At 40.0% G+C, this 24494-nt stretch overlaps 1 long non-coding RNA gene across 1 annotated transcript in view; it reads right to left on the minus strand.

Annotated features, from left to right (window-relative positions):
* The window catches only part of LOC109305145, a 135085-nt gene that overhangs the window by 63048 nt on the left and 47543 nt on the right, over positions 1–24494 (minus strand). The window contains exon 2 of the long non-coding RNA XR_002099566.1: positions 10656–10777. This is a non-coding gene — a long non-coding RNA (uncharacterized LOC109305145). The remainder of the gene's footprint in view (positions 1–10655; positions 10778–24494) is intronic.

Genomic DNA, 24494 nt, shown 5'->3' on the forward strand with positions numbered 1-24494 from the left:
AAGTCCCTCCCCTTGTCCCCCAGAAATACTCCTTTTGGAAAGGGGGAATTGCCATCTTAGAACCAGAAAAAAACAAATCATACACTAAAAGTCAAATACCTACCCCCCTAATATTATAAAGGCCTTTTGGACAAAAACAAAAAATCAAATAATGTCCTCTTCAGATCAGTATTTTCTCACTCGTTGTGTAAAACATTGAGATGGTTTGTATGTTTATTTATAGTAGGCACTATCTTTTGTCAGAGACAAATCCCTGGCATTGTCCTTATCAGAAAGATGGGCAGTTAGGTTTTTTCTGTGGACACAGAATTCAAGGTTCCTGTGCATTTTTTCATTCCTCAATTTATTCTCGCTGCATCCCATACACAAATGTTTTGACTGCTTTGAGCTGCATCATTTTTTTGCTTTTATTTTTAGATTAGGCTACATTCATGGGTTTCTCTTTGATGTTCAAGCAATTGCAACAAAATGTAAACTAATGTTACCATCACTATTACTTCATTATTTAAATCATTCCCTTTTCAAAATGTCAGGGCCAAAAAATTCTTACTATCTAAATTGTCACAAATTGGTTGCCACTCTCTTACAGAAAACTTTAACTTAACTGACATGAAACATTTGAAATTTAGTTGGAGCACAAAGGGGCAAGCATTTACTTTGCTCTATGAAGACTAAAAACATGTGGAATAGCATCAATGATTCACAGACCCATTCATTTCCAAACTGATAAAATAATTTCTAATTTGGAGCCAGGTATGTTATCATCCAAGACAACTTTATTTGGAGAATCTTATATTTAGTTCTTAATCTCCAAATGCTCTGGATTCATATTTTTCTTTAGTCTTGTTTGTAGCTCTGATACATCACGGTTCCCCACCCCCAGGCAGTGACTTTAATTATATTCTTAATAACTGAAGAGATAAAGTTCCTACAGCACAATTTAATGAGAATGCTAATATACAAATCTGTACAACAACAATACAAAGATGCAGGCCTCAAAGATGGCAGCCCCTTGCGCACCCTGATCAATGAGTTTTAACATTTGACTTCTAGCCACATGATCCTCCCTACACTATTGATTTGTATTTAATTCCTCAAACTCTGCCCCATGAACCATAAAATCTGATATTACAGGCATTGCTATCCCTGGCAATACTATAAATACTTACTGAGGTTTAATAGTGTCCTACATTCCCATTAAAACAGAGGATTTTTGTTTTGTTTTGAGAAATTGTTTTTCATTAGAAACAGACATTAACACAATTGAAGACTGGACCAGAAATGGTCCTGACAATGCAGCCCAAAAGAAATTAGATGCTTTTCTCACAGCCTTAAATTTCATTTTTGCATGGATAGGTCCATACTGCTCTCAGATTATCAAAAGGCACGGTTCTACTCCACTGCAAATAAGGCTTGGAAATGAAAGGCACATCTGCTTAACAGTGTGGTACTAGGGGCCAATTGTTATTCAGTAACTCAGGAGGCAGATGACTTACTGGGACCAAAGATATTTCTCCAGTCTGTGTTGCACTGATATAAATTGATATTGAAGATAGTCCAAAGAGAAATAGATTCTTAGAGCCAAATTCAACTGTGGCATAAGAATGAGATCAATGGGAATTATAATCATTTACACTGCTCATGACTGTGTCTTTTAGACTTGTACATCAATCCTCTTTCCCTCAGAATATTGTATATTTTGGGGAACTAGTTACAAATGACAAAACAGAAGAGACCTTAAAATACTCAAAGAATCTAAATCCTTGAGACTGACAATTTTGTTTTAAAATCTTATAAACATTGGACACATCATCTAAACTGTCAGAGATGCTTTGGGACAGGTATTTTTCCTCTCACTGTAGTTTCTATTTCTGTACTTTATAAGGAAGGAAATACCATGTCAGACACAATTCTTAGAGATCTCTCTTTTTGCTTAATATGAATTTAAGCACTAAAGCAAAGATGTGGGCTACAGCTATGTGTACACTACCTCTGTACTGAACTGAGAACTGCCTTCAAGAAATGTGTCCTGCCCACTCGCTAATGCTCAGCACATGCCAAAACACAGAAATTAGATAGTGCATCTGGCTTAGAGTGGTCTTGAGAACACACTAAGTATCATGCCTGAGATGCAGCTTGACAGGGTAGGTGCACATTTTACATTAAGATTGACCTAACTGGGGTTAAATCAATTTAAGTGCCAAATTATACAGGTGCTCAGGGAGATTAGATTAGGCTAAAATGCCAGCCCAATCTTAGTTCACCTGAGGAGGTACACTAAATTAGATTGGAAAGAGGTTATCCTGATCTACAGAACATCTGTACATACTCAGAATGTAGGCCACAGGCTCGGGAAGTCCAGCCATTCACCCCAGCCCCAGGGTTGTACTTTTCCTGATCCCAATCTTGACCGAGCTATTTTTAGCCTTCTAACTTCCCCATCCCAGAATGGAGAATGCCCCCACACCCAGCCACAGACCCTCTAACCCCCTTATGGACTTGCTAGTCCCTACCCATCCCATCAACCTCCCCCCACCCAGTCCCACCAAAGCACCCTGTGGACCAGCTAAGCCCCTCCAACCCCACCCTCCCCTCTCACCAACCCAGTTTACTTAGATTATGTTCCTTCTGAATGTCTAGTCAAGCAGGATCTGATCTATGATCACGTGGCTAAAAGCAAACCATGTGATTGTAGAGTGGGTGCTTGGAACGTCTGCATGTACCCAGAGTTGTACTAGAGCACATAGAGTTGTACTAGAGGAGCAGAGCTGCTCTAAAAACTACTGTCTAATTTCTAGGCTTTGGTGCAAGCCAAATGGAAGAAAATGGGCATCTAAGCAGCAATGAGAAGTAGTGTAAGTGAGCCCTAAGAATCAGGTCCTTTCACTCATGTGCATGTTGAACAGCACTTATTGCAGATGTACTATTTATTCCCTATGGTACTTCCCATCCATCTCACATTCTGGCCAGTTCTGCTACCAAAATACTTCAAGGGTGGGAAAGGAGCAATGCTGACCTGAAGTCCAGAGGAATCAGGGATGATTTCTGGCTCCTGCTGCCCATGCTTCCAGTTGTTTTTATCAGAGTCATAATGATCTAGTACTAATTATTCTGCTGTATATTAGACCACAGATCCTTACATTTTGGTCTCAGATTGTTACTTATAATTACCATTATTTACAGTCAAAGGCATCTTCAACTTGAACTTCTCAAAAACAAACAAGCCAAAAAAAAAAAACCCCACTGAGAAGTTAAGCCTCTCAGCACCTCTGAGGCAAATACTATATTTACCCAAATCCATGATTCTTACAAATTTAAGACATCCTGCCCCGCACTTCATTAGAAGTATATACATGGAAAATGATAAATTATCATTTTCCATGTATAGAATTGAATTAATGGAACATCACCAACACATGCCTCCCGCCATGTGTCCCCCTACTCTTCCCCTTTTGATGCCTTTGTCTGCCCACTACTGCCTTCCCTCCAACCCCTCACCCCCATCCCTATGCTACCCCCCCACCTTGCTTGCCCTCCTCCAGCATGCACTACTTGTGCAGTTTGGTTATGGCTCTAGGGCAGCCAGCAACAACAGAGGCCCTGGCTCAGCCCCAGCCCAGACCAACCAGGGAGAAGAGGTGACAGTTCCGACCCAGGCCAGGTTGGGGCTGGAGCAACAGGAGCCAAAGTAGAAGGTAAGTGGGGAGAGAGCACAACTGGGGAAGTGGGGGACAGACTGTGTGGTCTCCCCTGTGCTCCCCTTTAGCTGCACATGCAGATCTCCCCCATTATCCCCTCCCCATCTCCCACCTCGGCACTGTGAGACTCCTGACCTGCCAAATGAGCCATCCCAGCCAGAGGGAGGTGGCAGTTCAGCTTCAGTTTCAGCCCTGATGAATATCCAAGATGAGATCCCCACCACCACCCACCCATGTTGACTGGGAAAAACGTTCTTGTTTTGGATTTGAGTAAATACAGTATCATTGCTTATTACCTCCAAAACAAAAGGAAAATGTTTCCAGCAAGCAGTGAAAGATAATTCAGAATTGGATAGTTGCCCAAAACAGAGCCAAAATAAGCTAAACAAACGTAACCCCATCATCCCCCAACATCTTGGCATACATAGTGAAACTGCCCCATTCCCAATCACCCTATTCTATGGCAATTTCTTCATTCCACTTTGTGAAAAATAACTTCTTACTTTGTGCATTGCTAAGCATATATATGTTGCAATAATACTCCTGGGCCAGCATGTAATGTTCTAATGCCAGGCAAGTTGTGATTTTCTGGGCTTTTCTTGGGGAGTGGGGAGGGTGGGAATCCTATCTACTCCTTAACATGCCCCATCAGTGTTAATACCACAGTACTTTGTAGAATTTTTAGCATGAAAAATGGATCAAGAAAGGTGTAACTGGCTAAGGCTAGTTTAATGGTTAAAGTTGTAAATTTTTTATAGTGTCCTAGTTCTCTCTAATTTTCTTACTAGGAATATATATAGCCATTCAAAAAAAAAATTAAAGTAACTTTGATGGGACCATCTTGGAGCAGACAACTGAATACTAGCATAAGTATCCGCTCCCTTTAAAAGACATATTGATGCAGTCAGCAAAACTAGATCAATTGCTGCACTCAGATGTTCAGGAGAAAGCGCTGTGAAATAAATTATTTAAATATATATTTGAGAACTCAGACAATGCTGCATCTACAATTCAAATAATAACCTCAGAGATCATCTCCATTTTCAGCTTGTGTTGCTGAAGAATCAAGAAGCTCCTAAAAATGGCAAAGAGACAAATGGATAAAGCATATGTGACTGGAAGTCAGGTCCTATTCAGTCATCCATCTGGATTTTCCTAATCCCAGCTAGGTCCCTGAGGGAAAAAAAAAATCTTCTTTTTGACCTTTTACTTCTCATTGCTATAAGAGAGAGACAGCTTAGACTGTAAAGGGTACTCTCATCAGGACATTAAGAACACTCTTCATATATTCATAGTTTAAGAACAGAAAGTTCCATTAGATCTTAAAATCAGATTTCTTGTATATTACAGGTTATTGCAATTTACATAGTTACCCTTATATTGAGACCAAAAACTTCCTAGTAACTTTTAACTAGATCATATCTTACATTTTACTAAAATGTATTTCCGAGGATGCTCTAAGGACATTCTTGCCCCATTAAGAAATGGAGAATCCACCACCTCATCAGTAGTTTGCTCCAATAATTTAAAAAAAAAGGGGGGGGTTGTTCCCAATTTGAATTTATCTAGCTTCATCTTGCAGCTAGTTGTTCTTGTTATACCCTTCTCTTCTAAATTAAAGAACTCTTGAGTATCCTATTTTTCTCCTTGTGAAAGTACTTATACAAGGTAATCAAGGCAACACTAAATAATATTTTTTAATAAGCTAAGTCTTTGGGTCTCTCTTTGTAAGATTTCTTCTCCAGTTTTGCATATTTAAGACTTGTCGGTACCCTTTCCAATTTTACCATATCCTTTTTTAATGTGGCATCAAAAACTGTATTCAGTATTGCTTGTAACACGGTCATATAGAGAATTAAAAATAATTTCACCGACCACCCTCCACCCGTTTGTCACCCAAGAATCCCTTTATCCCCATTTGTCATATCAGTGCCATAGCAAATGGGGGTGGGTGGGAGCAGCTGGGCAACCACCCCAGGGACTGAACAGAAGGGGTGCCAACAAGTTTTGCTCAGCTAGGGCAGTGCGGGGCATGGGATGGAGCTGAGAATGCTCACGGGGGGGGGCATGGAGATGGGGGGAGGGTGGGACTGCTCTGTGCACTCAAAGGCAAGCTTGGGGGCCATGTGCATCCCGGATCTGTGCGCAGGGCAAAGGCGGGCTGCTGCTGCAGGCTTTGCCCCAGGTGCCCATCTTCCTTGAAATGGTACTGCATCATACAATTGCATTAGGAATTCATAATAAGTAGCTTGTCCACAATGATCCCTGGATCCTGTTCAGATTCTCTACTTTCCAGGTATACTGTTTTAGTCTGTAGGCATGACATATACAAATTCCTTCTACCTAGATATGTAACTTTGCATTCTGTTGTATTGAAGCTTTGTGTTGGAAGAAGCCCCAGTTTATCCCACAAATGCTCTGTTTGTCTTCCTTCAACTTAACATTATTTGCCATTTTACCATTCTTTGTGTCAACTGCAAATGTGATCAGCAGTGGTTTTATATGATAATCAATGTACTGGAAGAAAATGTCAAAGAATGCTGCTACCCCTCCCTATGGAACTTCATTAGAATCACCTCCCTCCAGTGATTTTCCCATCGACTAGTCTCTTTAATTTTTCTCTTTAGCTCTGTTCAGTGAACTAGTTCTTAATCCATTTAACATTAACATAATTGATATGATATTGCACTAATGTTTTAATCAGATACCAGCAGGCAATACAGCATCAAAAGCCTTACAAATGTTCATGTCTTATGTTTCTAAGTATGCAGTTATCTTTATCAACCAAACTTGCTGTTTCAAAGAATGAACTCAGGTTTGTTTGACAAGATCCATTTTTCATAAAGTCTGACTGGCATTAATTTATTTAATTATTTATTAATGGATGGCATTAATTACATTCTATTAACTGATTCTTTATTAATTTGATTTCATAGACATTAGGGACTTTTCCAGAAGAGACCTTGTGAGATCATGGAGTCCAGCCCCACTGCCATAGGAAGGAACTCTGCTGGGGTCAAATCCCAGCAAGATATGTATCCAAACACATTTTGAATTAGTCCAGAGTAGGTGCTTCCACCACCTCTGGGGGGAATCTGTTCCAGACCTTGGACACTCGGACTGTAAGGGAGTTTTTCGTATGTCCAGTCTAAATCGGCTTTCCAGACATTTGTGGCTGTTAGATCTTGTTATCCCTTGGGGAGCCCTGATAAACAACTGTTCTCCCAGATCTTGGAGAACACTCTTTATATATGTATAGGCTGCCACCAAGTCTTCCCTGAGCCTTCTCTTCTCCAGGCTGAAGAGTCCCATGTCCCTCATCCTCTGCTCGTAAGGCTTTTTCTCTTGGCCTTTGATCATGTGGGTGGCTGTTCTCTAGACTCTCTCAATCCATGTCCCTCCTGAAGTGGGGGGCCCAAAACTGGATACAGTACTCCGGCTGTGGCCTCTCTAAGGCCAAGTAAAGTGGGAGGATAACATCCCTCGTTTTGCTTGAGATGCACCAATGGATGCATGCCAGAGTTTGGTTTCCTTTTCTGGCTACAGCATTGCATTGGTGGCTCATGCTCACCTTATTAACTGAATCCTGCATCAGGCTTTTGGCTTAAGGTGACCTAGGTTACTCAACTTGCCTGGTTTGTATTTGGGCACAACATTATCCCACATTTTAGAATCATGACCATTTTTTTCGCCCACAACATTGGGAAACACATACCTTACAAACATACCTTAACACATATAACAACCCAATAAAACACTTCCATGCATAGTTACTTTTTAGCATCAATAACCCTATTTCTATTCACCAGAAAATTAAATGTATGCTTAAATGGTAAGCATTTCAAATCTATGGATCTTGGCCTTAGCTGTTTGTGGAATAGGGAGATCAATATAAAATGTACACAAATGCTTACGTACGTTACTCAGTCAGGATCATAGCACAAGTAGCAGTGACATATTTAAGGCTGCAGACTGCTTGCATTGTAAAAGCACCTGTTTTCCTTTATATTTCAATTTTTAATCTGAAAGTTCTTGGATATAAACTCTCACTAAAGCCAATTTTCTTGCAAAGCTAGTATCAGAACAGTTAACCATTGCTGAAACCATTGCTTACTAGTTCCAGATAAATTGATGAAATGGTTTTGGTTTGAATTAGTTTTGGAAATTATATTTTATGCAAAGAGTAATCTTTGAAAGACAACAGGACCTAGGCGGAGATCCAGTACATAGCTCAAACAACTCAGTGGAACTTGAATTATGAGTTCTAGGTCCATGTCAGCCTAAAAAGAAGTAAACTCAGATCAACTATCCCTCAGGAGAGTGCCCTCACAACTTCTCATCATCCATTTGGAGGTGGAGCAACACTCCTTTTGAAGCTGTGCCACTATACAGAAAAGAATTCAAGATTAATTGGGCCAGAGATCAAAAGTATGACTCTTAACTCAGTGAGTAAAACACTTGCCTGGGTGAGAGAAGATTGGGGCAATGATCCCTGGGTCCAAGAACTGCTCATACATGTTGTCCAATGAGTGTTAACTCTAAAATCCTTAAATGAGACTTAGACTGGATATCCAGAACTGGGGTTCCCCTTCTTTCAAGTGAGCAGTTTCAAGACTGGGCCAAAGTTGTGCTGCCTCTCCTTGTCAAAAGCATCTCTCTCTCTCTACCCATTATCCCATGGCAAAGCTCCCATAGGAAGGGTGGAGAGGACCCCATATCTTGGGACAGCCTATAATCAGGTGACTAAGGCACCTTCATGTGCCACCACACAGGAGAGTGCCTTAACCACCTGACTAAACCATGAATGGTTGTAAAATAGTGGGGGGCAGCTCAATTGAACTGCTTTATACCTTGTAGCTCCAACCACATTTTAAAATCAAAGATCTCTGTCCCATTTTTAAAGGAATACATTCAGCATCTAACTCCAAGTGAGAGTTGGAGAGATTGGGTTTATGAATCCACATCTGATCTGGATGTCACTGGGCAACCAAGAGTCCAGGTCCTGACACCTCACAGGGGTACCAACTCACCATGTCATGTTAGTGAGCTCAAACAGGTTCACTGTGGTTTATCCAATTCTGAGGTTCCCAAGACACTGATATAATAAAGCCAGGGAAGCTTATATGTATAACTCATTTGACACAAGGAGAGAGGCACATAAATGTTTTGATTTTATATTTTCAATTATAATATTTAATACAAAAATAAGACAAAAATGTGAGAAAAACATAACTTTGCATTCTGAGCTGTCAAAATGTCATTTGGACATTGTCAGAACTCCTTCCCACCCCCCCAAATACACACCATTTTTTCCTCCAAAAAAAGGTGTCACTAAGCATTTTGGTTTCATTGGTAGCGCATTTTTCTGCTGGAAAACTAATCCATTTAAGTTTTTCAACCATCTCTAGTAATATGAACAGTGTACATTAATTTTTATTCTAGGTTAACTGTGCACACCTTATTATGAAATGAAAGTACACTAACAAGACTACATTAAATTTGCATGCTTCAACAGTAAATAGGTAGAGAGATCATAAGGGGACAACTATGACAACTGGAAAAAACAGCTTTGTAGCAGTCCAGTTGTACAGTCAACAGCCATTTCTCCCTCCCTGGAGGCCAAACGAATCACCTCTGTGATAGCAGAAGCAGCACCAGCACAGTTAATGAGTAATGCAAGATTGCTCCTGAGTCAAAAAAATCAATGATTCATTGCTAAGCGTATTTCATACATTTAAAATTCTGCTCTCAGAAACACACAGCCCTTTAACACAAAACAGAGAGAAGCCATTTGAACAGGATAATAGGGGTGATGAAATGCCAAAAAAGGAACATTCAAAATTATATCCCCTAGTTAAAATGAAAAATAAATTCATTGCATTTTTAAATAAAGATGTGTTTCTCTTATCATTTCTCCCCATTATGTAAATATATAATTCTCAATAAAAAATACTGCTTGGTTTTGACCCTGCGAGGAACAATTCAATACATTGTAACTACAGGATAATCTAAAACACAACTAATCAAAATAAAACTGCAATATAATATAGAGAAAAGAATTATGTTTAATAATGAAAGGCTTTGTTTCATGGACATTTTCATTAAGTTTAAGGAATATTAATTGTATGAATGTAAATTAGCTGAATTAGGTGTTCATTTAACAGGGAGAGGACTAAACATTTTGAGTAAAAATCATTTCGTAGGAGAAATCTAAAATGTCTTATTTTCATCCACCCAAAATACCAGTGGATACTAAAGAGCACCTCAGAAAAGGAGCAGCATTAAAGAACACTCTGCACTGCCTCCCAAGCATTCATCCTGAATTTATCAGGCATCAGTGTTTCTCCTGCATGCATGTACAAAGTCTTTATCCATGGATCCACTAACAATAAAGACTATATTTGAAAAACAAACTTTTTTTTTCAATTCAGCGCCAGAAGTCTCATTCCATATGGAGGTTTTTGATGGCAATACTTCACTAGAAATGTTCTGCAAAGGACTTTCATTCCCACTACAGCCATAGAACCCACTTAAATATGGATTCCACAGTGTGATGTGTTTCCACATTTAAGTTAATATAGATCCAGCTTTTATCGTCTACCCTAAGAACTGCTGAAACTCAGCATGGTCCCAATATTTGGACTGCTCACACTTCTCCTCACCTTCTTTAGTTTTATTCTTCTCCTAGAATGTAGATCATTAAGTCCCCAGAAGGATCTATGTGAGGACCATGGAATGGGCCAGAAATAGTAACACAGAGGGTGCATCTACACATGCGCTTTACTGCGGAGTTAACTAATCTGTCCTTACATAATTAATAATAAGCAATTTTTTAAATGTCTGTAAAGCACTAAGAAGATCAATTGAAATAAATCATATTAACATTAAACATTACAATCTGTGTATGCTATTACACTATGGATTTTTTTTTTAAATAGTTCTGAGTTTTAAGCTTACCTTGTTGTTGTTGATGGCTGTGATGACCCAGACACACTGGGCATTACTGTCATACTGGAATGGAAAATTGGGGGATGTGAAAGTTCCACTGGGTCCCTGAAGATTAGATCCACAAGTCTTTACTGCAAAAAGAAAATGTTTCTCATATAATACATGCTGAAATATGTAAAGCAAATTCATAAAACATACTTGTTCATATATTAAATAACAGTTAGAGTGGTACTATGCTATTAAACATAAATATAGCCTCTACAAAAAAACCCCCCAAAATCATCTGATTTGCATGCCTTGTTCTGCAATACACAGTAAAATAGATGTGTTCTGAGGTTCAAGAGACAGTTTTAAGAGACAGACCAGAATCTACTCATGTTTAAATGGTCTCTGTGTTAAGCTAAATAAAGACATTTTCTAATCAGTGTAATTTTAAAAGATAATACTTATATATCTTTAAAAAGAAGTGCTTGCATACCAGAGTACATGACAAAGGTGTGTTTACACATGCGTTTGATGTAGGAGCAATTTACTTGTAGGTAAACTATTCACAAGTAACCACTCCCAGCCCAGCATCTACGTATGCAGGGAAGTGGGAGACGATTTGCTAACCTGCCACCACCAGGGAGAGCTCTAAGCTCCCCCTGGGTGCTAGCCCAGGGGCTGCCAGGGAGCACCGGGCCAGGAGACAGCTACCCTGAGGGTTGCCTGCTGCTGGGGTGGGGACAATGTTCCCCTGCCCTGGCAGCAGGGAGCTCCTGCCTCTGGTTCCCCAGTTGGGGGTAGGGGACTTGGAAAGAGAGGAAGTGGAGGGACTGGGACCTACCTCAGCCCTGCAACTCTTTATAAGCCCCATGCCTTGATCACCCAATTGGTGCATGGGGCTGGGACGTGCCCCTGACTGGGACAGTTCCCAGCCCCTGTTCCATGACTGCAGGGCAGGAGCTGGAGATGCCATTCCCTACCCAGTTCCGCAATCATGGAGCTGAGCAAACAGCAGGCTCCCCAGCCTGTTCTATCAAGCATCTACATGGGTTATGCATAGTAAGTAATCACAAGTAAATTTGCTACTTGCATTTGCAGGTAGTAAATTTACTCGTGATTAGCAAAGTTTATTCCACAGTAAGCATGTGCATGTGTAGATGCACACACTTACTGTGTAGTAAACTATGCTGTTGTGCAGTAAAGTGTCTCATGTAGAAGAACCCAAACAGTACTAATTTTAGAGAGAGTTTTTTCAAGATCTGCTGGCCTATGCTAATATTTCTCTAACGGTTACGATTACCGCAGCTGAAATAGTATTTTAAATGGTAAGAACTTTCAAGATATGGCTAGGAGTAATGCCTTTCATGAAACAACATTTTACCAAAGAAGAAAACAGGTAAACCACTAAGAAAAGTTGTTCAAAACAAGCAAACAAAAACTTGTTATTCCCTATAGTGGTGTATCTTACATTTAAAAGTAGTAGTAGTGAAAATAAGTTCTGACAAACACTAGTAATTTGATCTCTTGAATTAAAATTAGATTCTAATATCAGTCTTCAAAATGAGTGTTTTGTTCCACAAATAACTGCACTTAAAGTCAATGGGACCATTTATTAAGTCGTGCTTAATCACTGAAATTATGGGCCATTGAGCACCAAGAAAATTTTAAACATACACATCAATGAGAGCAGGATTTCTTTTACTGTAACTAGGACTTCATACACAAGGTATTAAACTTCAGCCCTCAAACACAGATAGTGTTTTGTTGTTGTTTCCTTTACCATCCATACCATATATTTTCACTGAATGCACTACTCCGGAGCAGTCCTTCCTAGGATTCTCTTGGTGCATCTGCACATGTGCTTAACTGCACAGTAGGTTAATTTGCTGCAGTGTAAAGTGTAACAGTCTAGAAATTAGATGCTATTGTATTGCAGCAAACTAATGTTTGCCACTACAGTGGTAAAAATAACTGCACCTGTAAATGCTGACCCAGGTGTACATTGCACCTGGTCATCCCAGGCAGCAGGGAACTAGGCACCTGTCTGCTGCCTAACAATAGGGCTCCAGATGCTGGGACACTCTCCTGCCCCAGCCAGCCCTGAGGCCGCCTCCTGGAGCTGATCCCCCCCACCCCCACCTCCAGGGTCCCTGCCAGCCCATGGCTGCTCCACCCCAGCTGAAAGTGCTGCAGTCCTGGGCACAGTATCTGCACATGACCCTGGACCAGAAAAGTTTGAGTATTGACATATGTCATTAAAGCACTGTGATAAACTCTGGTGAAAACTGCTGGAGTTTATCACTGCTTTAATGACATGGTAGATACACCCTTTTTTTCAGTAACCACAACTAAATCTGAACCCACTATCCTGTCTGTGTAGATTCCTGCACAGTACTGAGTAAAAAAAAGTAATGCCTCATGCTGGATTCTTTCATACCATCTCATTTCATTTATTTAAATTTGACTATGACAGAGCAATCCATCATGCTATTTGTTTACACTTTGACAAAGAAGACTAATTTGAACAGCAGTCAATCAAGCAAATCAATATTGAGTTCTTCTAAGATGGAAACCTTTTATTTGCATTACTCATAATGCTACTCAAAGAATGCCCATCAAAATAAAAATATAGGTTAAATAAGATACTAAACTCCATAACCTATTTGATGCCTATTTATTGTTCCATTATGGAATATCCAACTCTGATTTACACCATCTACATTCCCAACGTTATATTTTAATATTGAACATATGTTACCAAGCAGATTTGACCAAGGTAGGAAAATGTATATATAACTATACTCTCCAAATCTGATTTACAAATACACCAATTATTTTTCCTCAAACCAAATACACACATGTATGCATGTATAATTACATAAGCCAGCACACATATATGCACACAGCCATGTGTGTGTGCACACTCAGGTGCTAGGGGCTGGAGTTGAGTCAGGGGAGGGGGAGTGTTTGTTTCTGCTAGAGATCTGGTGGGCAGGACAGGCACGGAGTGCACTTGTTAGCTCCTAGCCATGCCCTTGCCTGCCAGGCCTCTAGCAACAGGTCAGAGCTATACAAGTTACAGACGTTTTTAACCCTGAATGTGCACCCAGGAGGTGCTAACTTTAATCATAACCTAATATTCTTTAAAGTTATCATGTGACACTTGTGATGAGTAACCACACCCTAAATTACATTCTTTAATCTATGTGTGTATGTGTCTATCTATATGTATATCTATAGATGTAGATGCATATAATCCACATATGTATATGGATTCAATAATTTTCAGTAATACTTACAAAAATATCTTATAGCTATGTGTACAATTTCTTTTTTTTTTCAGCAGTTGAAATTATTTACAAAGGTAACCAATGTGGCTCATTTAGTGATATTTATGCTTCTGGTATTCTAGTATTTGAAGATGTCTCTGCAATGTACAACCAAAGAAAGAAAAGAGAAGATCTTTTAATGAGCTAAGGAAACATTTCTATAACAACAAAGAACGACTAACCCCAATTTTATTTTTTTTTCCTTTTCATGAGAATGAAGTGTGTGTAATACTGATTTATCTGTGTTGCAGGACACTAAGTTGCCTGTTCCTTTAAGAGCAGAAACTACCTAGGGAGAGGGCCCTAAAAGCCAGACAGAAGTCCATGGGTGCAGGTTACTATGGCAACAGGTTAACAAGTAAATTATCCTGCACCTGCACACGGTCAGTTGATCAAAAGAGGCAGGGCCCTGGGCATATATATACCCCAGGGCAGGGACTAGAGGCTGAGTTATCTGTCAGCAGCCAAGGAGGAAGGAGCTCCCAGAGAAGAAGCTCATCAGGGAGGCTTGACTGCCTGTTCTACTCCAAGTAGGATTAAGGGACTCCAGAAGCTCACCGCAGACCCTGGTCTACAAGGCACTTAATGCTAGGAGAAGTTTGATTTTGTTAAAGGGACAGAGTACCCCTGAACTCCCTGTATTATGATATAGCCCAGGAGCTCATATTTTAGTTGCTGTTTATAGGCTGGTGGATCGGGCTGAGGCTATTGGGGAAAGGAGGAGGCCTCTTTGGGGGCCCACTATGGTGTGGGAACCACAGGGCTGGTGTGGGGTGCAACAACTGGGGGTGGTGAGTAGACCCCAGTGCCAGTGTAGGGCGCAGCAACGGGGGGTGAACAGACCCTAGGGCCAGTGTGGGGCACAGCTGTGGAGAGCCCAGTGAGGACAAGAGCCCAAGCTATAGCTAGGCTACAGGAGAGATAATATTTAAAGACCATCTGTGAGGCTTGGGGCATGGTAAAGGGGTGATTTTGGAGCCATGTATCTAGCCCATAAGGCTGAGGGTGTCCTGTGAGGCATCTATTTTGAAGTGGGACCCAAAAGGGGTCTAAGAACCCACAGGGCTCAGTGGGGTCCATCAAGACCATCCCTACCTTCAAGAAGGGGAGGAAAGTGGATCCGGTAAACTACAGGCCCATCAGCCTGACCACTATTCTAGGGAAGGTCTTGGAAAAGATTATCAAAGAGTCCATTCTTAACAGACTGGCCGATGGCAGCATCCTGAGGGATAGCCAGCATGGGTTTGCTTCAGGTAGGTCTTGCTTGACCAATCTTAGGTTACTTCATCGTAATAGAAAATATCACCTGGACAAGGGAGAAGAGATGGGTGTTGTATATCTTGACTTTAAAAAAGCCTTCAGTCTGTTATCCCATGATCACCTTTTGGTAAAACTGGCCAAGTGTGGCCTTGGCTTCACCATGATCTGCTGGCTGGGGAATTGGCTCCGTGTTCAGACCCAGACAGTGGTGGTTGATGGAAGTCAATTGTCGAGGTGCCCTGTGACCAATGGTATCCCTCAAGGCTCTGTCCTTGGGCCAACACTGCTCAACATCTTCATGTTGACATTGGTATCAGAAGTGGACTGGCCAAGTTCGCCGACAACACCAAACAATGAGGTAAAGCATCCACACCTGAGAATAGGAGGGCGATCTAGGCTGACCTTGACAGGCTCAGGAAATGGGTGGAGGAGAACCTGATGATATTAACACCAAAAAATGCAAGGTTCTCCACCTTGGGAAGAAAAACCCACAGCATGCTTATAGGCTCAGCAGTGCTACACTGGCTAGCACTACAGATGAAAAGGACTCAGGGGTCATGACTGACCACAAGATGAACATGGGCCTTCAATGCAGCTAGTAAAGTGAGCAAAACGCTGGCTTGCATCCATAAATGCTTCTCAAGCAAATCCCAGGATGTCATTCTCCTGTTGTAATCAGCCTTGGTGAGGCCGCAGCTGGAGTACTGCATCCAGTTTTCGGCTCTGCAATTCAAAAAGGATGTGAAGAAGCTTGAGAGGTACAGAGAAGAGCCCTGAACATGATCAGAGGTCAGGAAAGCAGACCTTATGATGAGAGGCTGAGAGCTATGGAACTCTTCAGCCTGGAAAAGCACAGGCTCAGGGGTAATCTGATGGCTGCCTATAAGTTTATAAGGGGTGCTCACCAGGAGCTGGGGGAACATCTGTTCACCAGAGTGCCCCAAGGGATGACAAGGTCAAACAGTCACAAACTCCTTCAGGGCTGTTTCAGGCCGGACATAAGGAAGAATTTTTTTACAGTCCAAGCCCCCAAGGTCTGGAATAGCCTGCCACCAGAGGTTGTTCAAGCACCTACTTTGAATGCCTTCAAGAGAAATTTGGATGTTTATCTTGCTGGGATCCTATGACCCCTGCTGACTTCCTGCCCTTGGGGCAGGGGGCTGGACTCAATGATCTTCCAAGGTCCCTTCCAGCCCTAATGTCTATGAAAGACCGTGTCCAGAGTACAAACTCAGGGGCAGCTTCCTAATTTTATTAAAATTACCACCAAGATGTGGCAGGCAAGAAAGAGGGTGCCCATGGGGCCGGATTGGCATGGTCAAGGAACCCTAGGGGTATCACGGCTATCCCTGGGGACCCCACACTGTGACAATCTGGCACACGTCATGGAAGTCCATATTGTTAATTCCATTAGATACTGCACATTCACCTGTTTCAGAGTTGTTCATTTGCACATCATGCATGCTACGTAAAATTTCTGCAAAAGGCAGTGATTCCTTTATTGCATGCATTTAAATTATAATAGTAAAAAAAATTAAAACAAACAAGTGAAAAAGGTCCCTGTGTTTGATAATTTCCTAGTATCCCATAAAACTGCAGCTCATGCTCCCTCCAAAGTTAATATTATGGTAGATATGTATATCTTATGCATATTTAATATGCATCAACCTGGTTGGAAACCCTAAAGTAGAAGGCATAACAACATTAGGTATACAAGCATATATTTCTTTTATTTTTAAGAGTTATATTGAGGGCCAAAATTTGAAATATGGTTTCTGATGTGATAAAATTATAAAAGGTGAAGATAACAAATACTATATATTTGATCTTCAGGTTTAATATGATTTTATTAAATCAGAGGACATTTGAAATATTGGCTCTCAATATAAATCTTAAAAGAAAGAAAAACCTTATTGATTAAGAACGAAACAGAACATATGGCTGGGGCAGATTTAAAAGAAAAATGAATTAACAAAATTATAAATTTTTAAAGATGCAAATATAAGAGGTGGCAAAAAGCAGAAATAAGCATTATTCTTTTACACCTTTAAAAGGCTCTATGTTGGGGGAAAAAAAAACCCTACAACATGATAGGCCAGATTCTGAAATCCCATTGAATCAAAGGATTTTAAAAGCTAGCTATAGTTTTAAATATGATATTCTTAATTTAATGTAAAACTTTCCATACAGATGACTGTATATTATTTTTTTAAAAATATAGCATGAAAAACATCAAATACACTGATAAAAAAATGAGACCACTGTGATTCCGATTAGAGACAACAGAATAGTTTGTTTTTCTCTGCTGCTGTTTATAAATGAAAACTAGTAACAAATGTTGTGAAGTGAATATATTCCCTTTATTTTGCTAATTAATTAATATTCAAGTTTATTTCTTATATACATAAAAAGATAGTCTACATCAGCTTTAAAGATTTCCTACATTTTTTTTATTTGAGAACTGTCTTGGATAGTAGTAATGAGATCAAGTTATACCTGACAAGCCAGCTCAACTAAGTGTGAACTTGCTGTCATGTTTCTATGCTGACTCCCATAGCACTGTAAGGAGCAAGTGAAGAAGAAATTAACTATTTACACTGGATTCTGGAAGGAGTATATAATTCTATTGATTTATGGAAATCTTCACAACAAGAAGTACTTCTCAGCATGAGGAAGAGTTGCAGAATCAAGATGACACAAAAAATGTAGCAGAAGGTCAAATACTCAACTGGATAAAAGCTTTGCTAAACAAAACACTGAAAATGTTCATAAGATCACTGTTAATGTGAACATGTAGGATACCACCACAAGACTCACCTTTTTGCCCATAGGAGTATAGGTTGCAGCCATGTTGCTTTAAGGACATAGGCAGACAAGGTTCTTTGGGTGAATCTGATATTTTTTTACTAGACCAACTTAAATAGTTGGAAAAAAATTTCTTGGCAAGCTTTTTAGGTTTAAAAACCCTTCATCAGGCTGAGGAAGCCTCTGAAGTTGGTGTGTGCTCTTCCTGGATGAAATGAGAAGTAATGAAGCCAGCCACTGGGGTGGTATGCATGCAAGACATGCAGTCAGTGAAGATGTAAATTGAGGAGTCAGTGGGTAAGAGACCAACTGATTGCGGGGAGGGAGAAACAAGGGGGATGCATGTAGCAGGTAAATAACGAAGAGGTAGGTGGGGAGTCATATGTCAGGCAGGTTATAATTCATCATAAATCCAATGTCTATATTTAGTCCATGACTTTCTGTATCCAGGAGTCCAATGAAGAGAAGTTTGTGGGCTTCTCTGAAAGGTGTTTTGACTATGCCATGACAAGAAATGCAAAACCTGCCAACACATCTCCACAAACCCCACAATTACTACACCCCACAACAGAGCCATCAGCATTCCTGGATCTTGCAGCTGCACCTCCAGAAATGTAATACATCTCATCCAATGAATACATCTCATCCAATGCACCAAATGCCCTGGTGGAATATACGTAGGAGAGACCAAACAGCAACTGCGCACCAGAACGAACGCACACTGGAAATCTATCAAAGAAAAGAATACCCAATTTCCTGTGGGGCACATTTCATACAAGAAAACCACTCTCTCTCTCTTTCTCTCTCTCTCCAATCTCTCAGCTCTAATCCTCAAATGGAACTTACAAAACACTTTTCACAGATAAACCTATGAACTTCATTTCACTTCATCAACCAAAAATACCATGAACTAAAAACAGACACTGGATTTATGACGCATTACAAGCGGCTTGACATCTGACTCCCCAGGTACCTCTTCATTATTTACCTGCTACATTCATCTCCCTTCTTCCCCCACTCCCAGCCTGTCTCTCACTCACTGACTAATCAATTAACATCTTCACTGACTGCCTGTCCTGCGTGCATACCAGCCCAGCCTCTGGCCTCCTTACTATTCATTCCATCCAGGAAGAGCACACACCAACTGCACAGTCTTCCTTAGCCTGATGAAGGGTTTTTAAACCTGAAAGTTTGCTAAGAAATCTTTTTCTGAACTATTTAAGTTGGTCTAATAAAAGATATCAGGTTCACCCAAAGAACCTTGTAGTCCTTTGAGCTCATACATTTTTTGTGGCTTAGGAGACATGCAAAACAGGTTTGAACATGCCAAGTGACATTTTCAGCTATGATCTACCAGTACCAAAAAATGAAGGGGCTGATGCAGAAAGAAATGAGGTAGCATGAGCTGACACAGTATTGTTGTATGCTGCAAAAAAGGGAGGAAAAAAATATCTTTTGACCTAACTCTGAAGAATCTGTAAATCACTGGCAGAAAATGGTCCATAAATGGTAGAAGAGAAAAAATCTATAACAATCAGATCTATATCTAGTTTCAGCTGGGAAAGTAGAGTGCAGATTTATAAATACAGGAGGGAAATCAACACGTATCAGAAAATACAATTTAGGACACTTTGCAAAGGGCCAATCTATTTCTGGAGTCTAGACTAGATGAGACGTCATTCCATGAAATATACTGATTTATTTTATAAAGGTACTGTCAAAGCACAAAATGATACCATGGGTTTTGAGATCATTCTAACTGTGAAAATATTAGAAAATAAGTTTATACTCATTAGAGAAAGGGGATTTAAAAAACCCCACTGAACTGCTTAGTTTTATATTGTACTTACAAATAAAAGAGGCTGCAATGAACTTAAGGAAGTCTTAGACATCAAGACTATTTAGGTTATGCACAGATCACATTTTAATCCACATTTAAGAGGGAAGGGGGCTTGCCCTTTTATGTACACAGCAGCGTTTCCTATCTAACGGTTACTTTTTTTCAATGTAGAGTGGACAAATGTAAGTTTAAAGTTGTTACAGAGGCTTAGATCCATTTATACTGCTATAAGAGTGGACAAAAGCATGTTATCTTGGTATTAAACTAAACTGGAATAACTATTATACTCTTACTTTAAACTATTTTTTCAGAGATTAATATCTGAAACTGACTATCAACTACTGTAACAGAAACTGAAACTCTGAATACTTTCATGAAGGAAAAGAAATGTGCATAGGCTTTGCACTTCCTATGTAATTTAGCACACATCTCCCCTTAACTTTGGCACTATTTTTGCCCAAGTTAGTGAAACTATTCATGGACATAAATTTATGGATATGATCAAGTATTTTGTTGGTGACGTTATTTAGAAGTTATCCAGACTGGATTTAGCTGGGTCATGTAGCATCCAAACAAAATATTAAAACATTATTTCATGTATTTAAAAAGGGAAGAAAAGGATCAACAAGAAGAGCATTTAAACGAGATTCAAGCATGTCAGGAAACTAAACTAGCTTGCTGGCACCCAAAGAGAGACTTTGTCTTTTGTACTATCATTAAAAGGGGAAAAAAAGCAAACTACTCAAAGGCTGGTAAGTTAAGAGCCAGTGAATAGCAGTAGTAAAATGTTGTCTATGCTGAAACTATTGATTCAAGTTTGATTGCTGTTCTCTGACATCCCAACCTTCTTTACAGCCTTCTGCAACTCCCCACAACTTGTAGGGAGTTGCTTTAGCACTCAGCCTGCTCCAGTCAAGTGCTCAGCAAGCCCCCGCTGCCAAGTTCTCCCAGAGCCAAGCCAGCGCAGAGCCTCTCCCCACCCTTGCCTCTGGCCATCTGCCAGCAGCAGGTCAGCAGTGGGAGGGGGAGAGGAGGCATCTGAGTTCCCTGTGCACAAGCCCCAGGACACTGGCCATTCACCTCCCCACATCCCATCAAGAAGCAAGCCCCCAGTGTACACACACGCCTGACACTGAGTCCAGGAGAACCCCCATGCTCAAGCACAGCCCCACATGGAGCCTGATTTCAGTTCCTGCACACCCAGCAAGGGAACACCATGCCCCCATGCTCTCCCTTTCAAAGTAGTAAAACATTGGAAACAATGGGGGAAAAAACAAAATATTTTTAACACTTGTTGTCTTAAACCAGGGTCAGCAATCTCTGGTGTGCAGGCGAGATATGGCTCACAAAGGTATGATTCTTAGCCCTTTTATTAATGGCTAGACAATTTACTACTGTAGCTCCAGCATTCAGATCTGCTCTACGTGCTACTAGCTAAGTTGAGTTCTGTCTAAACTGTAGACTTGTCTTGATATACAAAATAAAACACATTCAAATTACACACAGATGTAGCAACTCTAAAGTGGAAATAATGGAACTGGATTTGAATTAGTAACTCTACACAAACACATAAATAATGTCCCTATATTTCTTTCCATAATTTTCCCTCTTCCTTATTCTCTCTCAATTATATCTGTTACTTTCCCAATCTGGGGTCTGTCCCAAAGTCTTTAGCATTAAATCCATGAAGACTGTTAAGTACCCAAGTTCACCATTAGGCACCATTGACATTCTGGAAATCTTTGCTGAGGAACTATAAATGGGTATCTAACTACTGCTCCTCTTGGGAAACAAAGTAAAATGTCCTAGGTATCTATTAGGCACCAAAGCACAGACAGTCTAAGGCAATGACTAGAACAAGAATGAAAACCAGGATTGTGAGCTAGAACAAAATAAAATGGTGTTCTATATACATAATTCTAATAATTATTTTAAGCCATGTGTAGATGAAATAAGGGGCATGTGTGCACGACACTTTAAAGCAGGCTAAATGCTTTTGCACTGCTTTAATGGTGTTGGTGTTTGCATGCATTGGCAGCATATTGCACATTAAATACAGCTGCTGAGGGAAATTCAGCAGCATAATGCGCCTTAAATGACTTGGGGTGCAGCAAACTAAAACTCCATGGCCCCTACAGCCATGGAGCAAAGCACCAGGCTCCATTCAGCACAGGGGCTCTGCAGGAAGCCCTGCAGGCAGCCTGGCAGCAGCCTGGGAAGGCAGGCTCTATTCAAGAAAAGCAGTGAGCCCGATCTACATTTTTTTCCCCCCACTGGAACCTGCCTGCCTGAGCTGCGCAGGGGCCCGGTGCTTCCCTCCACAGCTGTGGTGCCTATGCGTGGGTGCCCCCTGGGGTGGGGGCTGCCATGGAGGGTCACACCAGCCCCCTTGATCCACCCCTGCAGCCCAGGGACCACTCAGCCCTCCAGCAGCTCATCCTCCCCTCCCTGCTGCCATAGAGGCAGGTAAGTCAGTGGGGTGTGTGCATGACACAGGGGTTTAAAGGGCCCTAAACTGATATGGTGTTTTCAAAAACCCACCACTTCAATTTATGGCTCCCATTTTGTCTGCAAATGCCCTTCAACAGAAATAATATAACAGCTAACAGCACATGTACTATTGAGAGAAGCATTCTATCTTCATCATTTTGAAACTATTCAAACCTGTTAACACACCAAACTAAACACCTGTATGGTGCAACCAGCAACGATCACAAAAGTCTTTTCTATGGCACTGAACTATTTCTGTGAGCTTCCCACCAAAAGGGCATCCAGAAATTAATATGCATTCAAACTGTAAAACAAGAATCTGATGGAAACATAGTACTGAAACATCACATGATGGGCCAATGTTTGTCAAAGCGTATTATCAAAAATTAAAGATATATGACTCACAATATGTATGTTTCAGTTCCTCAGCTGGCTTAATGAGTAAAACACAGAGATAGTATTCTTGTGACGTAATATGTTATTGTGTTTGGATAACTCATCCCTACTTCTTTCTATTCCTTCCTAGAAACTTCTCCTTTTTGTACTTCACAGTGTTAATTTAGTTACTTGTGCCCTGTGGGGATACAATGTGGATCCCAGAAGTACAACACAAGGTAGAACTTTCCCAGTGACTTCAGGTTCATTCATCATGTGGGTGTCTCTGAAATATTACGACTGCATGTGAAGCCTTCTTGGTGAAGAACTGTATAAGCCATCACATACATTTATAAAGTTTGATTGGTTACCATTTCAATTGAGCCAAGACTATGGTCACATAAGGTACACCTCCTAGAACCAATTAAAATCTGAGCTGTTGTATTTTGTATTAATTGTAGCTTATTAATTCTTCATGTGGGAATACTGTAAGTGATCATTATTACCATCAAGTCAGAAATCAGTCCTTTCCTTATTTACTCTGGTGTCCTCAGGGGTTTCTTTTTTTTCCTGGGGCCCAGTTTATTATTATTCATTGTGTATTTGTCACCTTTTGTCTGAATGATCTAAAAACATGGATTAGACTTCCATTCCTATGCAGATAAAACATGACTGAAGATTAGCCTTGATTGCTTCTCTATTTTCAAATATTTTATTAGTTTCTCAGAAACACAAGAAAGACAAGCTTGTCTAATATCTTTAAAAACAAGAAGCATTAAAACCAACTTAACTGCAGCCTTCAGACAAAAAAATAAGTCATGATCCTCCTCTCACTGAAGTCTGTGATGCATTACTTTGTTAATCTTAATGGGCACTAGAAGTAGGACTTATTTATTCTATTTTGATATACAATCATCACCTTAATATAAGAGAGAGCCACCAAAACACCAAATTTAGTGTTTTTCTGTCTGAAAAAGTTTATAAAATATGTAAAGAATTTGCAGATGTAGAAAACATTGCTTAAAAATACCCTAAAATGGTTCCCATACAGATTATCAAAAAAGTAGTTAAAAAACAAGTTTCACAACATGCATGCAAATAAGAGAGACAAATTACAAACCACAATCCCCACAAATTTATTAACACATAAGAAAATTTAACTCCACAACCTATGCCCATTAAAAGTTCTAATATATGTACCAGCACAGAAAAACAAAAATGAAATGATCAAATTAAATATGAAATGTAAACTAGGCTTAGGAAATAACATTTCTGAAAGGAAAGTAAACCTCTCATTAATATTAATAATAAATTGAATATGTGTACTTTTTTTTCTTTAACCCAAGACACTCTCCCCCAAAATCAAAAACCTGAAGAATTTGGAAAGATATGTATATGCTCCTATAAAATTATTGAAACCTTACAAACAAATTGTTATGAAATTTTTTGGGATATACTGTCTTGTCCAAACTTCCTATAATTTAGGATTTGCCTTAAATATGTAAATTTTCCCATATCATACATAATTTTCTACAACTTAGATGGCTTTTACAATTCTAAGTTGTCTTGTCCAAACTACATTGGAGTTATTGCATAATCAATCTTCACAAACTAGCTGAAGGTTTCTCATATGGCAAAATCTGAGATGATATCAATCACATGCGCGAACTACAAACAGGCATTATATTTCTACTAGGACAATCATTGCTTTCCTGGTAGGAACTATAAGCTTTCATAGATTTCATAGACATTAGGGCTGGAAGG

Source organism: Gavialis gangeticus, unplaced genomic scaffold (assembly GCF_001723915.1).
Source record: "Gavialis gangeticus isolate Ggan-Ray unplaced genomic scaffold, GavGan_comp1, whole genome shotgun sequence".
Taxonomy (NCBI): Eukaryota; Metazoa; Chordata; order Crocodylia; family Gavialidae; genus Gavialis; species Gavialis gangeticus.